This window comes from Amblyomma maculatum, chromosome 3 (assembly GCF_055883805.1).
Source record: "Amblyomma maculatum isolate TAMU_Amacu chromosome 3, ASM5588380v1, whole genome shotgun sequence".
NCBI lineage: Eukaryota > Metazoa > Arthropoda > Arachnida > Ixodida > Ixodidae > Amblyomma > Amblyomma maculatum.
Window position 1 is genome coordinate 94,519,136 of NC_139346.1, and position 14,952 is coordinate 94,534,087.

Sequence of the window (14,952 nt, forward strand, 5' to 3'; positions counted from 1 at the left end):
CACGCAGCAACAGGTGAATCTTTTCGGCGCTCGCGGTTCGCAATGAAATATCGGAGATCGGCGTCATCACTTTTCGACGCTTGCGGCACAGGTTGCAACTAATCACGGACACCGCCGCACCACTGTCAACAAGCGCATCAACAGCAACGCCTGCTACGAAAACCACAATAATGTTTACAGGGCTTGACACAGTTACGGAGGGCGCAGTTCTTGCCTCCAGAACTGCGGCGCCTAGTTTTCCGGCTGAATTGGTGGTGATCGGCTGGTGATAGGAGAGCGGGACCGACGGCGGGAAGATGGGGACCGGTGGGCATATGAATCGAAACGTGTCGGAGAGTGATGAGAAGGCGCACGACCGGACTCAGCTTCGGAAAAAGTATACGTTGTAGGCTGGAGCGCACCCGTAGTAGTAGTAGTAAAAACAAACATTTATTTTAAGAGAGGAGTTCGGGGCGCGCAGGCCCCTGGGCCCCCGAACGGCCCCACTACAGTCAAACGTTCATGTTCCTACGGTTCATGACGTCGGCAGCTCGGTAGTCATAAAAACGGGATCCACGTGCACGGAACCACCGTGCCACATGGCCAGATACACCGCAGACGTAGCATATCTTGTGTGCGCCACGGATTCGCATTGCGGGGACCGGTGCGAGGCCGAGCAGGCGGTGTATGTGGCATTGGATGCACGGGCTGCCGGCGATTGAAGGCGTGGTTTGGGGGCGCGTACGTTGGCGTTTCGGGCGGTGGGCAGTTTGCCATTTCGGCGTACGTCAGCGGAGCGGCAACCATAGGTGGTGGGTTGGTACTCGGCAGGATCTCGGCAACTTGTTCCTGGATTACACGCTGTAGAGGAGGCGGCAGAGATGAATTGGGACGGCAGGTAACCAGGGACAACTGTCGAGCCACCTCTTCCCGCACAAACTGTTTTGAGGAGCACCGGGAAGATCCAGTGTCGATAGTGGTAAATCCGAGGAAATGGCATGGCGCGTCATGAGACTCTGTTTGCGGAGCTCATCACAGCTCTGGCACAAAGAAATGACGTCAGAAATGGTTTGAGGGGATTGGGCGGCGAGCATGGGGAATGCGTCAAATTCAGTTCCTTTGAGGATATACTTGATCTTCTCTGCTTCATTTATAGATGGATCAAGACGTTTACACAGGTCGACAACATCCTCAATGTAGCTTGTGAAATTTTCACCTTGCTGCTGGATGCGAGAACCCAACTGTTGTTCGGCGCAAAGTTTCCGAACAGCGGTTGGCCGAAAACCTCCGTGAGGCTAGTTTTGAGTGCTGCCCAGGTTGAAATGACAGCTTCATGGTTTTGGAACCACAAGCTGGCGACATCACTTAAATAGAAGACGACGTTGGTGAGCGTAACGTGGTCATCCCACTTATTGTAAGCACTCACACGCTCGTATGTAGTTAGCCAGCCCTCTACGTAGGTGTCGTCCGTGCCGGTGAAGATAGGTGGGTCGCGTTGCCGCACTGGTCCCGAGCAGATGATAGCGCTGAGAACAAGCGGAATAGACTGGGTCGTTGCGTTTGTCATGATGGTAGAGCCGGGCAAGGTACGACTGCGGAGCTCCAGGTTGGGAACAGGCGACACCTCCTACAAGTGTAATGACGTGGTTTAGATGGTTCACACCTCAATATATTTATCTTACGTAGCAACTACGACGGCCAGCGTTCACAGCGACAGCTCGAGCTTCGTCCTTTTGGTCCTCTTCACTTTTTTATCGTCTTCGGCGCTCGACGTATCTGATTTCCTCTTCTTTCTCCTTTCCACGGGTCATGCATCTCTTTTAAATATATATAATATTGCCGCGAATTGTGTAAATCTATATCTATTCCTGTTCGACAGCAGCTGACACGCGGCCTTATCATTCTGATTCTGTATCCCATGTTTCTTCATGCCCGTTGTTGCGATACGACGCGTTATCATTGTCTTTGTCGCGAACGATGCACCGAGATCTGTCTTGAAGATTCCGATCACTCGCATATGTTTCTACAATGTTCCAGCCCGTGCTGGTAGCTGTTTGCGACGTTATCTAGATCATTCTGAGCAGCCTTTAAATTGAGCGTTGACGAATGCGACGGGCATTCTTTGTTCGACTATCGACGAGCTCGTTTGTTGCTATCGCCGCCGCCGAGTTGCTTAGTTCTTTTGCGGGCGCAAGTAAGCCCAATAAAGAGTTAATTTCAGTACCATTAAGCCCGTGTCTTCTTTTGGTGTCAACGGCCTTGTCACCACCACGTGACAATATACTATATAAAACAATGTTATATAAGCTGCAGGTCCGTTCTGCACAACGACCATTGCACTAATACCAAGCCAGAGAGCATCTCCCCAAAAAAGGGGGGAAAAAGGGAGGGGAGATTTTCAGAAGAAACACCACACGACAATTTATAACACTCAATAGAGGAGTGCCGGCATGGCGAGACCATCCGGACGAACAGCAAAGAAACGTGTATGCCAGCGCTGCAGGAACCGCGCCTCCCCATCTGTTTCCAGACGCCCGGACAGGCTCTTCCAGAGGGGGAGACGGAGATTTCGAAGCGCTGGATACATTGCGCGTGCTGGATGCCTGCGTGCTTTCGCCAGGCAGCGACGGTGCCACAAAATAAACACGACACAATCAGGCGCGCAAACACTCCGCACGGGCGACGAACGCCTGGCCCGTAATGTACAGAAAACGTATACGTCTCACGAGGCGCCAGATGACTCGCGCCACTAAGCAGTCAAACACTACATAGTAGATTGTTTCCGTCGCGCTGCAGTTGGGACAGCTGTCGTTAGGCACGACGTCCCATGAAGCTAGGCGCTGACTCGGGGAGAACTGCCCAGCGCCGCCGCCGCTCAAAGTCTGTGACCTCGCGGGGCAGGCGGCTGACTGCCCAAGGCCTCCATCTATTAAAGACGCGAGACTCGCGCCACATAAAATGTGAATGCGCACGCCCGATATTTTACTAATGCGACCCTAGATTTGAGTGACAGCTCGAAGCGCGCGGCGTCAACGAGCATTCGGGTCATGCGTGAAACTGTTTCTTCGCACGTGCAAGCCGGTACTCCGCTTGGTTCAAATAGTACTCAAGTAAGCGGTCCGCGCCCACAAAGGGAACCTCGGTTGGCAGTGAACCCTGAAATGATCCAAATCGGAGTGCGTGACTTTTGCTTGTGTTGAGCTGAGCCCCGGACACGGCCGCGTACTCAGAAAACACTCCCAAGAAAATGCGGAAGCTATCAATATCTCGCAAGAAAAGGGAAATGTCATCCGCGTGCGCAGAGATGGCCACTTTTTCTCGTTCAAGTGGAAAACCGAGAATGCGCCTGTCAGCTGCAACTCCACGTAGAAGCGGATCGAGTGCAAGAATGAAGAGGGTCGGAAACAGGAAATCTGCCTGCAATGCCCCCATTTAGAAGAAGCTCACTATAGTAAGGCCCGCATAGAGATAAGATCTAATTATTCATTTTCATTTGGTGTGTGTGCTTTTTCAGCCATGCGTGTTAAAAACTAGTCGGCTCAGCACAAGATTCATGATGGTATCGGTAGAGGGTGCGTTTTTAATTTTGCGTGCTGTGTGTGTTTGAACTCCGCTACAACGAAACTGACGAGCCAACTGACAAGTTACAAAGAAGCAGTTATGACTCAAGCACTGCTGTCTGCCATAATCAATGCATAGCTTAGTTCTTAAAGCCTTTGTTAATTCTTCGTAAAAAAAAAAAAAAACGTATTAACGCGCAAAAAAGGGGACAGTGACACGTGCACAAATTTTCAAATGTGATGACGCCTTTTCCCAATTGTGTTTTTGATTGCTCAAAGTGCAGACTAGACTTCTGGCAATTTTGTATTGTATTTATTACATGGTCTAATGCGGTTCAAGTTTAAAACAAAGAGCATGCTATTAGTATTTCCATAGACATCACGGGCAAGATATCCGCCTATTCATAAGAGGATCTAAAGAAGCGATCGGTAGTTACCCTGATCTGCGCACATATTGAATTGAACGATGCGCATGAGATACAAGCCCTCTATTATGACATAGGTATGATGGTACATACGCGTGCGGGGACTTTTACTTACTGCTATTTTAGGGTTACTTCAAGCTTTACACGCTGAAACGGTCAAGGTAGGAAGGTTGGACTGTTACTATAACAGGGAATGCATTTGCGAAACGCCCGGTTAGAACTGAACCACGACAGCAACATTAGTAGGCAGTTTCATGGCATTACGAAAACACGGCAGTGCGACGGTGACATCAGACCCACGCGCATGCTCATATATGCATGCGTTACGTGCGCGGTTCCACCAAAAGGCACGGAACCTTGTTTATTAAGGACACATGTGGCCTTGCCAGGAATATGTCTATGGTCGTTTGGCACGCTTTGCGAAACATTGGCGGATACGCTTCGCGCCTGTCTGAATTCAAGCGATACGAATCGATGCACCAAATAACCTTACCGACTTTTATGAGTAGCCGGCTTTCTTTGAACTCCATCGGGACAAAGGTTTTCTCGCTGTTGTTTTCATATTTTGGTTGTTCACAGTTAATGGATAGTCTCGGACTCGCAAGCCGCCTTTCGAGCATTCCAAAACAACAGGACTAATCGTACAGCAAACGAGTTCCTAACGGGCCGGCCAGAAGGAACAGACCAAATTAGGCAACACGCGATTGTTTGGGTCCCCGACGCTGGGGTGGAGGGTAATATTAGAGTAGATGCCGTCGTCCGAGGTTTCACTAGCCGGGCTGCGAAGCCATCGGTAGAGCCGTTCCCAACACGAGAAACATACTGAGAAACAATACGAACGTGTAGGGAGAGGCGTAGAAAGTATGCACTTCCATATGACACACTAAGCCGACAACAAGCCATATACACTTAGGCGCTTACAAACAAACACAAATTCAGAGCCCTGTATCACAGGATATGGCCAAAACAATACAAAAGCAAATGTGTCTGGTGAGGAGACACAGCTACACTATACCGCACAACATGGCGGTGTGGGGCAAGCCCCATAATGCCTAAAATAGGTAGCCCTAGTCCTGAGCAGTGGGAGGACCTTCTAGCTGACTCGGACACGCAGCATCAGCTCATACTGGTGCAGCGGGCCAGAGCCGCTGCTGAGGACAACGGATTCCTGGACATAGGACTGCCGATGCTTTTTCTTAACCCACTCCCCCTAACCCCAGTTTTCCTCAATAAAGCTTATCAATCAATAATCGAAATTCACCGGAACTTTTGGACGGAAGTTGTCTTTTCTGCGGTTATATATACTCCAATATGATCGCCTCCGCACCTTGGCTTCATTGTACAAAACAAAAAGCAAAAATACCAAAACAATGAAAATTACTGATACACTTGCATCAAAGTGAATAATATTACAACAAAAAGATTACTTTTCGTGAGTTCACATAAGTACATAATGTAATCTACATGCTGTTTACATGCATTGCTATAAACTTAGTGAGTGCAAGTGTGAATTAGTCTGGAAAATTATTATGTGTAGTAAAATGGACCATTAATTCTCCTAAAGGAAGTGCGCAGGCTTGCAATAACTCCTATTTACATTCCTAGTATCTCGTGTGTATGTGCACTAACGTCTCCGTAGTAATTACGACCTTCATCCCGCTGTTCCATCTCTTTATGAGTGCCTTTTTGCTTCACAACACAAAACCACGCACTGCATATCTGACTCATGTTGCGAAATTCAAGCCGAGAGAAGCCGCAGTCGTATGTAATGCGGAACCAAGCGAGGTTCAAATAGAACAACACTACCTCTGGCTGCACAATACGTTCCAGGTGGCTAACGTAAGTCAGGAAAAAACGGGGGGTTCTTTCACTTTTTAAGCGAAGTTTTCTGCTGGTAACGAAAGCTACGAAAACGCATTGCTCGTTACTGCGAAGGCACGACTGGGCATGAAGACCCTTGCCCCCCTGCCTTTTTTTCCACCCAAACATGGCCGTATGACCGAATTCACAAGGCGAACATCCTCATCTTGCATCAACTCAATGTGACCTTGTTCGAATACTCCATTCAAGATTGTCATTACAACGTTTTCTTGCAATGTTCTTAAGCAGGGAAGCCGGATGAGGCTGATACTTATCTGAAATGGTAGCCCCGTTAAGTATCATAACACATTTCAAGCACAGAGGTGGAAATTAGGTGTTCCAGGGACTAAACGGAACGATGCGCGTTGAATTAGGTCGAAAACGCTCTCTATTAACGGGAACAAGAAGCAAAACAGTAGACTGCGGACATTCCCTCTTGCCACCAGAGATGTTATATCCTGCGTTCGCAGAAATAAGCTATAGAGTACCTAGCTTTGAGAATTAGAACGTCATTTACCCGCCCATGCTCTGCTCTCGTGTATTAATCCCGTTCTCGCAGAGGATTCGTAGGTGCACGTGCTTTAGGGTATTCACTTTCAGTGGCGACGCCTAACGGCGTTTTCACCCCGCCGGGGTGGCGCAGCTGGTTAAGGCGCTCGACGACTGTTCCCAGAGATGCGGGATCGAATCCCGCCCTCGGCGGCCGCTTTTCAATGAAGGCGGAAAGCAAGGCGCCGTTGTGCTATACGATGTCAGTGCACGTAAAAGAACCCCAGGTGGTCGAACTTTCCGGAGTCCTCCACCACGGCGTCTCTCATAGTCTGAGTCGCTTTGGGGCGTTAAACCCAACAAACCAACCTAACGGCGTTTTCAATGAACATGGCGGGTAAAACATATCTTGCTTTAAAGCATAGATGTTCAACGCGAGAAAAAGTATTTGGGAAGCCAATACGTCGTGTATCAACAGGTGTTTCAAAATTTCATAACGGTATTTTGCAACGAGGTTGTATCACGACGTTTTAGAATCGTGAGGGCTAGCGCCACGTATGTAGGTGCTATTGTGGGATTTCCAACTCTCTAAAAACAGCCCTTTTCCCGACAAAAATAGGACACCCACCTGATGATCTCAGAGTCCTCGGTCGGCGAGAAAAAAAAAAGCACTCCGAAACCACCGAAAATTACCCTGGTGGCCACAGCAGGGGGTCGCAAATATTGCGCGCCAGTGATAACGCACACTGTACCAATCCAAACGCAGCTCCCTGCGGAGCGACGGCGACGGAAAGGCAGCGACAGTTGCGACTGCAGCGGCGAAACGGAGCGCTGCAGTTTCCGGCGCGTTCTATCGGAAAGGAAGCGTTTTGAAAGCACACGAGCCCGCTGTTGATGCTTCAGGGGGCGAGGGGCGTGGATATCCTGTTTCCCTTCCGAAGCCACGAGCAGACGGAAGGCCGAGAGAGACGGCGCATCGCGAAGGGATCCCCTCTCCCCCTCCTACCACTGTATACCTCTATTCGGTTTTAGGCTCGCGTTTCGCACTGTAGGAGGTTCAACGAGAGGCTTGTTTACAAACGTCAGGTCGATACGACCGAAGCTATTGTGCCGCTTACTCGTGCAACGTTCACCGCAGTCAGTCGGGCCCTCTTTGCCACCGAGAACACCCGCTAACAAAGAATTGTACTGGGCGCTACGCGGCTAACAGCGGTGTAGGGTCGGAGAGTGACGCGTCGGCTGCGCATGGCTCACGCTGCTTGACGCATCGCGTCTTCCTTCGCGCATCTCTGCTTCTCGGCGACGAACTGTGGCAGGGAAACTCTTGGAGAGTCGTTGGCCTAGGATGGTAACTGAAAGTTCTGTGACCTCTTGCAGCATGTCGTAGGCTGTCTTGCGAGCCTTTCCTAGAAACTCTGGCGACCTTAGATCAACACGCCAGCTTCTATGCATATTCTTGAGTGGCATGTTTGCGCGCACCACGTATAAGCCGCAGCGCGCACACACACACACACACACACACACACACACACACACACACACACACACACACACACACACACACACACACACACACACACACACACACACACACACACACACACACACACACACACACACACACACACACACACACACACACACACACACACACACACACACACACACACACACACACACACACACACACACACACACACACACACACACACACACACACACATGCGCGCATAATCTATAAAAGCATGGCAACATATAAAGCGATTAAACTGTTATTTGCCTTTAACACTGAACATTTACAAAAAAAGACGAAACATTGCCCTGATTATTTCATTTCGCTGACCTTTGCTTCCTCAACATGCAGTACAGCTAACCGAGATGCATACGTGTTGGCACAATATATTTATTTCAGGGGAGGGGGGGGGGCAAAACCGTTGCATCGAAGAGGGGGATTGGAGAAACTTTCTCCTCCTCCTTTTTGTTGCCTTTGGTGGAGAAAAAAAAATCACAGAAAGTTTCTTGTCACCAGGAAAATCGGGATGCACGAGTGGAGGACACGAGTGGGAGGAAGGGAGCGTAAGGGCGGGTTTGGCTTGAGGGATGCAGATTCCACTTTGAACCCCCCTGCCGACGTCCATCCCCAGATGTCCCAACTTGTAACGCTTGTCTCTTTCCATTAGCTTGTGCAGTCGTCGTTTGTGCGCTCTTACACTTCTTTTATATGTGAAGCGACAACGTACCCAAACTTTTTCACCGCTTAAATGCCCAGACTGGTTGTAATCATGCTTATGTTTAACACGAAGCATCTTAGACTAATGACGCCAGATGGAAGCTTCGTGTCGTACATCGTAGCGGTACTCATCTATGCGGCAGAAACGTGGAGGCTCGAAAAACTTTCTACTTAAGGAGAACGCGCGGAGAGCTATATATAACGAAAAACGGTAAGTGTAACGTTAAGAGACACGAGGCGTGCTGAGTGGGCCAGAGAAAATTATAACTCAAGTTAATAACATTGTAGCGGATATCAAGAAGAAGAAATGGGCATGGGCAGAACGTATAATGCAATGATAGGATAATCGATAGTATAGCATTTACTGGCAGGATGTCAGGCATTCAGATGAGATCAGGGTGCTTGAAGTTGGATAAAGCTGCCGCGGCAGGCGCAGGTTGAGGGTGTTTGGAGGGTTATGGGACAGAGCTGTATACCTCAGCGGCCGCAGTTAATGATGATGACATTAGAACCCTTGGCGAAGAAGAAGAGAGAGGCTTATGCAGAAAACAGTGAAAGGGGTCTATTCCGCGCACTTCTGGACAGTTCACACAAAACCCCTGTGGTCACCCAGGAGGCGTGGCGATCAAATTGAGTTGGGCAGATTGCATGTACCGTTAAGATCGAATCAAGAAAGCAATCATCTTCCCCGATACTGAAAACGCAAGACATTTTCATTGTAATTTTCCTTTCATATTTTCAGGACTTGATATTGTAATTTAAGAATACATTCAATACATGTGGTGCGTGGTAGGTGATGCTTACAACGCGGAAATCAAAACTATAAACATTCAAGCAGAGTTAAAACGAAAGGCGAAATTGTTTAATCCTTTTCAGGAATTTTCGCGCTACGATATACACAGATACACAATAAAGCAGGAACCACGTACATAGGACAAGCGCGCACTGACAACTAAGCATGAGATAAAGATATTAAAGGAGCGTAGGTGCGTAGGAATGTGACACTGCCTGTTGAGCTTGCGAGATTTCTTGTATCAGAGAGTTCGTGTGGAATGTTTTAAATGTAACCTGTTATCAATAAACCTTAGTTGTCACTGCGCGCTTGTCCTGTGTACGTGGTTCCTGCTTTCTTGTGCATCTGTGTATATCGTAGCGCGAAAATTCTTGAAATGGTAAACCAACTAATAATATAGGGTGCAAAATTAAACTCTTCGCGGATGATTGCGTTATATACAAAGAAATTAAAAGCCATAGTGACCATCTCATCCTTTCCGAATCCCTCAACATGGTATCCGAGTGGTGCTCCCTCTGGCAAATGTCTAATAATGTTAAAAAATCAGTGGCCATGACAATTACAAGAAAAATGCAATCCTCTCTCTTCACCTACAGCGTTAATGGTACACCACTTTTAAAGGTTGATGAATATAAACACTTGGGAATAACACTGACATCAAATATTAATTGGGAGGCACACATAAATAATATAACGACTACAGCACTACAAAAATTATTTTATTTAATAAGACGCCCAAAGACCACACCAATGAATATTAAGCTTCTGGCCTATACAACATTTGTCAGACCAATTTTAGAATACGCTAACACAATTTGGTTTCCTTATACAGCAACTAACATAGCTAAACTTGAACGCGTGCAAAGAAAAGCAGCAGGGTTTATTAACAGCAAATACAGGCGTACAGACTCACCCTCCCTTCTCTTAGCTCGTTTAGATTTAAACACATTATCGACTAGAGCAAAACAAGACCGACTAAAATTTCTTTATCAACTACTACACGGCCAGTACAAAATTGATACAACTACGTACATATCGCATTCACTGTCTAGAATAACACGGCACCACCACGAGCATGCGCTAACGGAATACTCTTTTTCTAACGACGCATTCAGGTACTCTTTCTTTCCTCGTGCGATAAGAGAATGGAATCAGCTAAGCTCATCTCTAAAAAACACAAATTCATTGTTGCAGTTCGTAACCCAACTAGAGTTAATCACAAGAGACCATTAATGCTTCTTACTTTTATTCCCGGTCCCCTTCACACGTTACTAACAATTCGTACGATTAATATGGGGTACACCGACTATTGTTATCTTTTTATTTTGTTTGTTTGTTTGTTTTTTAAGAAATGCTGCCATACTGCTGCGATTATTGTTCGGGTTGTTTTTTCCCAAAAATTGTATACTTTGTTGTCCGCATTTAATGGAACTGTTTAGAATTCTTTCATTTCTTTTATATTGTATGCTTGTAACATAACATGTATGTTTTTGCCCGTCTGCCAGGCTCTCGGTTGAGAGCGGCAGTGTTGTTAAATAAAATAAATAAAACTAGCCCCCATTGCTGTTTTGCTTGTTTAAGCCCTAAGGCTCGAATAGAGGTCGCTGAGCCAGTTTAGTTAGCCCGAGCGATGATTTTGTTTCAGCCAAACATGATATGAAGGCTAGAACGCGTTGTTACCAACAGCGGCTTCATTACAAAAAGAGTGGTAAACAAAAGGCTCGAGATTCTATCTGCATCTGAGACTTCAGTGTCCTGCATGTACTCAGGTAGAAAAGCTATAGTTATCCAAGCTGCATACTTTTCGGTTTCCATGCGACAGGCTTTTTACACATATGAACATAACTTCATCGGCGTTACAATACAAGCTAGGGTTAGCTGAAACCAGAAACTCGGTTAAGCATGCTAGCCAGCAGGTTGGTTGACTATAATCTAATAGTTTACTTTTTGACCATTACAATACGCGTTTGAATATAACTGGAAATTTGTAGCTGATCGTTAGGAATAGCTATATCATTTTGTTTCTTAATTTCGGGAACGCGGTTTCCCTGAGCGGTGTTTGGCTCAACGAATTAGTTCCACAGCGTTCCATTTTCGAAAAGCACGCTTTTTCGGCAGACTGTGAAGCGACGTCCACATCAAGACGTCACTGCGTGGAGTACCTGTAACGTGGCCTCTCTCTTTTGTGGGTTGGAGCAGCGAGCACTACAGCACGCGGGGGAAAGGGGGGATGGTGAACGAGATGTCACGTGGCATGTAGGCTCAGGAGTGAAAAGTGACACTGAGCTCGTCTCGCAGCGCGTGCTTTTTGAAAATGGCGTGCAGTGGTCGAAATTCATGGAGCCCCGCAGCCAAAACAGCCATGGTCTTCAAATAAAAAATAAAAAAATGATCCTTTAATCAACTTAAATAAAAGTGTGGCTGTTACTAACGCCCGGCCACAAATTTCCAATTTCACTCAAGTACTTAAGTGTGAAAGTATAAAAAGAAAACGTTCTCCAGCTTTTAGGTAAACAGTGTAGCTTAGAAGCCGTCATGGTACACCTGTATTTTTTTTTTTTTATGTCAGCCAACAAGAGTTGAGGCGATGGTAAAGCCATCTTGAAGCTGAAAACGCCACATTTAAAGCATTATGGCTCACCTTCACTGGAGCATACGGTATAATAAGACAGCTGTGACAAGAAGGAGGCGCTGACAGGAAGTGTACCGTTTGCGGGGATTTGTGAGGCCGCAAAGGCACTGCGAGCCACGTGCTCAGAGGCAGGGTTATCTTTAAACTCGCTCATCAGCTAATATTCTTATCCGATGTCAATGTTGTAAATGTAAGGGGAGGGTGGATAACCTTTATGTCTTGATTACAGCAGCGAAACAGGCCAGCTGGCATCATCGCTTTTGTCCAATACTGATGGCAATCCTGTTAGTGCTGCGGCCAGCGTAGCCCGAAAAGCATTACGGGTCTGGCAAAATAAATATCGCCATGCCAGCGCCGCAAAGGGCCGACTTCATCTCCCGCTGATCTATACTGCAGCCTCTACCTTTCCCTGCCACTCCTTTCGCCGTCGTCGGCATCGACTTATAGGGGTCGCTTCCATTTTCTGCATAAGGTGATCTCTGGATCGTCACCCCCATCGATGATCTCACACGCTACGCTGAGACCGCTACTCCGCCTAACGGCATAACGACTGAGGTTGCGAACTTCTTTTTGCAAGCCCTCGTACTGCGCCATGGGGCCATCAAGTGCTTTCTCAAGTTTCTGTCGACGATTGTAGCCGAAGTTCTTGAGGCCTCTACTACAGTTCACAGCATGACCTGCAGCTATCACCCGCGAACCAATGGGTTGACTATGTGGTTGACTATGGCATGCTGTCTATGTACATACGTTGACCGGGACCAACGTAATTTGTCTGAGAACCCACATGGCCGCTTCTCCAAAGGAACGTAATTATCGCAAGAAACAAATTACATTATTTCTCGGTTTTCAGAGGTACCATTTGGCATCTTTGCATGCGTTGAGAAATAAGAAAAACACAATGTCTGAATCCTAAGGTAACCTCAGTGCCTGAGAATTCAGCTGTGTGTGTTTTCTTCTTGAATCGATATTGATTATTGATGTCAGTGCAGAAGGTGCGGCGCCGTTTCGGGCCGAGAATAGCACCAGCTACTTCTCTACTCGTCGCTATTCCCTGGGTTCGCTTCCCCCTGACACCAGGCACACAACCCTGATTGCTTCCTTTTCACTTCGCTAAAATTTGTAAAAAGGCGACCCGCGTAGTTGTGAACACCGGCCATGTCGATCCTACCAGCATTCGGTCATCTTCGTAGACATACACGCGAAACAAACTTCATTGCCTTCTCGAAGGTAGTGGCTGTACGCATTTGACGGTAGCTGCGGAAGAAGCGCCCACGCCTTTCGTCGGAGAAAACCTTGGCTGCGGAAGAACCGACCATGAGCCAAATATGGCTTTGGTGGACCTTCGAATCCGTTGTGCAGAGATAGAGGCCGGACGTTTTAGGGGGAAGTTTATAAGCACCTTTTTTTTGTGTGTGTGGTTTGGGAAAATAGCTGATTTTGCCACCGGCATTTGCAAGCAAGCCGGCGGTTTAATTTTCACAAATTCGTAACGACATCCGGTGCTTTGTCACGCGTATTGTGCTGCTTGTAGACGTTTGATGCATAAGTATAATTTTTATATTCGGATATTGTCACAGAAGCCAGTGAAACTGGTTCAGCAGGTTTACTAGGACTAAGTAAAAACACCGGCAATGTCAGGCACGGAACCGACTGGCAGGGCGAGCACCGAGAGCGAAGAAGACGAGCGCGTGCCAGTCTCCCGAGCTCGCCACATGGCGGCGCCAGTACGATAACATTGCGGCATTGCCCCTCCCGGTGGAAAAGGCATCGTCCCTATGCCGAGTGGCGAGGTCGAGGATAACCGTAGTCGGCGAGGATGCGCGTTCACATCAAGTAGTTAAAGGAAGCAAAGAAAAAAAAAACACATGTAGCTTGACCTAGCGGGAGTAGAATGGCTTCATCCTGGCGACATGTACGACTTCCGATTGTGCTTGCCGTCGGGATGAGCGAACAGTTCCTTGCGGGGTCACTTCGTTGGTGACGTCGCTGATTTTGCGTTGTACTTCGTACGGGCCGAAGTAGCGGCGCAGAAGCTTCTCCGAGCGACCCCGCTGGCGAACAGGTGTCCACACCCAAACCTGATCGCCAGGGTTGTAAATTACCTCCCTGTGACGAAGGTTATACCGTCGAGCATCTTTAACTTGCTGTGTCCGGACTCTCAGTCTAGCCAGCTGGCGAGCGGCCTCGGCATGCTGGACGAATTGGTCGGCACCGGCAATCGATGGGTGGGCAACATCTGGCAGTAGCATTGCATCCAGCATGGTGACAGCTTCGCGACCGTACACCAAACGAAACGGTGTAAAGTGGGTCGTTTCCTGGACTGCGGTGTTATACGCAAATGTTGCATACGGTAATATCTGGTCCCAGTTCTTATGATCTTCGTCGACGTACATAGAAAGCATATCGGCGATCGTCTTATTGAGTCGCTCAGTAAGGCCATTCGTCTGAGGGTGGTAAGCTGTTGTTCTGCGATGACAAGTGCCACTGAGCCGCATCACTTCCTGGGTTAGAGCTGAAGTAAATGCCGTGCCTCTGTCAGTTAAAACGATCGCAGGGGCACCGTGACGAAGGACCAGATTAAAGATGAAAAAGTTCGCAATATCAGTAGACGTGCCGCTGGGAAGAGCTTTCGTCTCACAATAGCGGGTCACCCTTACAAAAATAGATATTGAATTTCTGTTACGCACGTAATGTGGTTTTGATGAGTCATCAACCACTCAAAGGAGATTCAAGATTAGATTTGTTTTAACATCAGATCCGCAACAGACTTTCCTTTGAGATCACACAAGAAGTTTTGTGCTTGGAAAACGCAACAGTATTTTTGGGTAGGAGCTAATGTGGAAATACATTGACTTTCTCCGATGAGGAAAAGTATACATCACTAAGTGAATATATATTCTTTCCTTGTTAACTGCACATTTTCAGAGCCCTATGTTTGCATTTCTGTTTAGCATATGTAGGATGTTGCCTAAGAAACAACTTTT

At 47.5% G+C, this 14,952-nt stretch overlaps 1 protein-coding gene across 1 annotated transcript in view; it reads right to left on the bottom strand.

Moving 5' to 3' along the window:
• Pi3K92E (phosphatidylinositol 3-kinase 92E) overlaps positions 1–7,142 on the bottom strand; it is a 90,965-nt gene extending 83,823 nt beyond the window's left edge. Inside the window, exon 1 of the mRNA XM_084597789.1 lies at positions 6,942–7,142. The gene's annotated coding sequence lies outside the window, so the exon portion shown is untranslated. The remainder of the gene's footprint in view (positions 1–6,941) is intronic.
• Between the last annotated feature and the right edge of the window lie 7,810 nt (positions 7,143–14,952).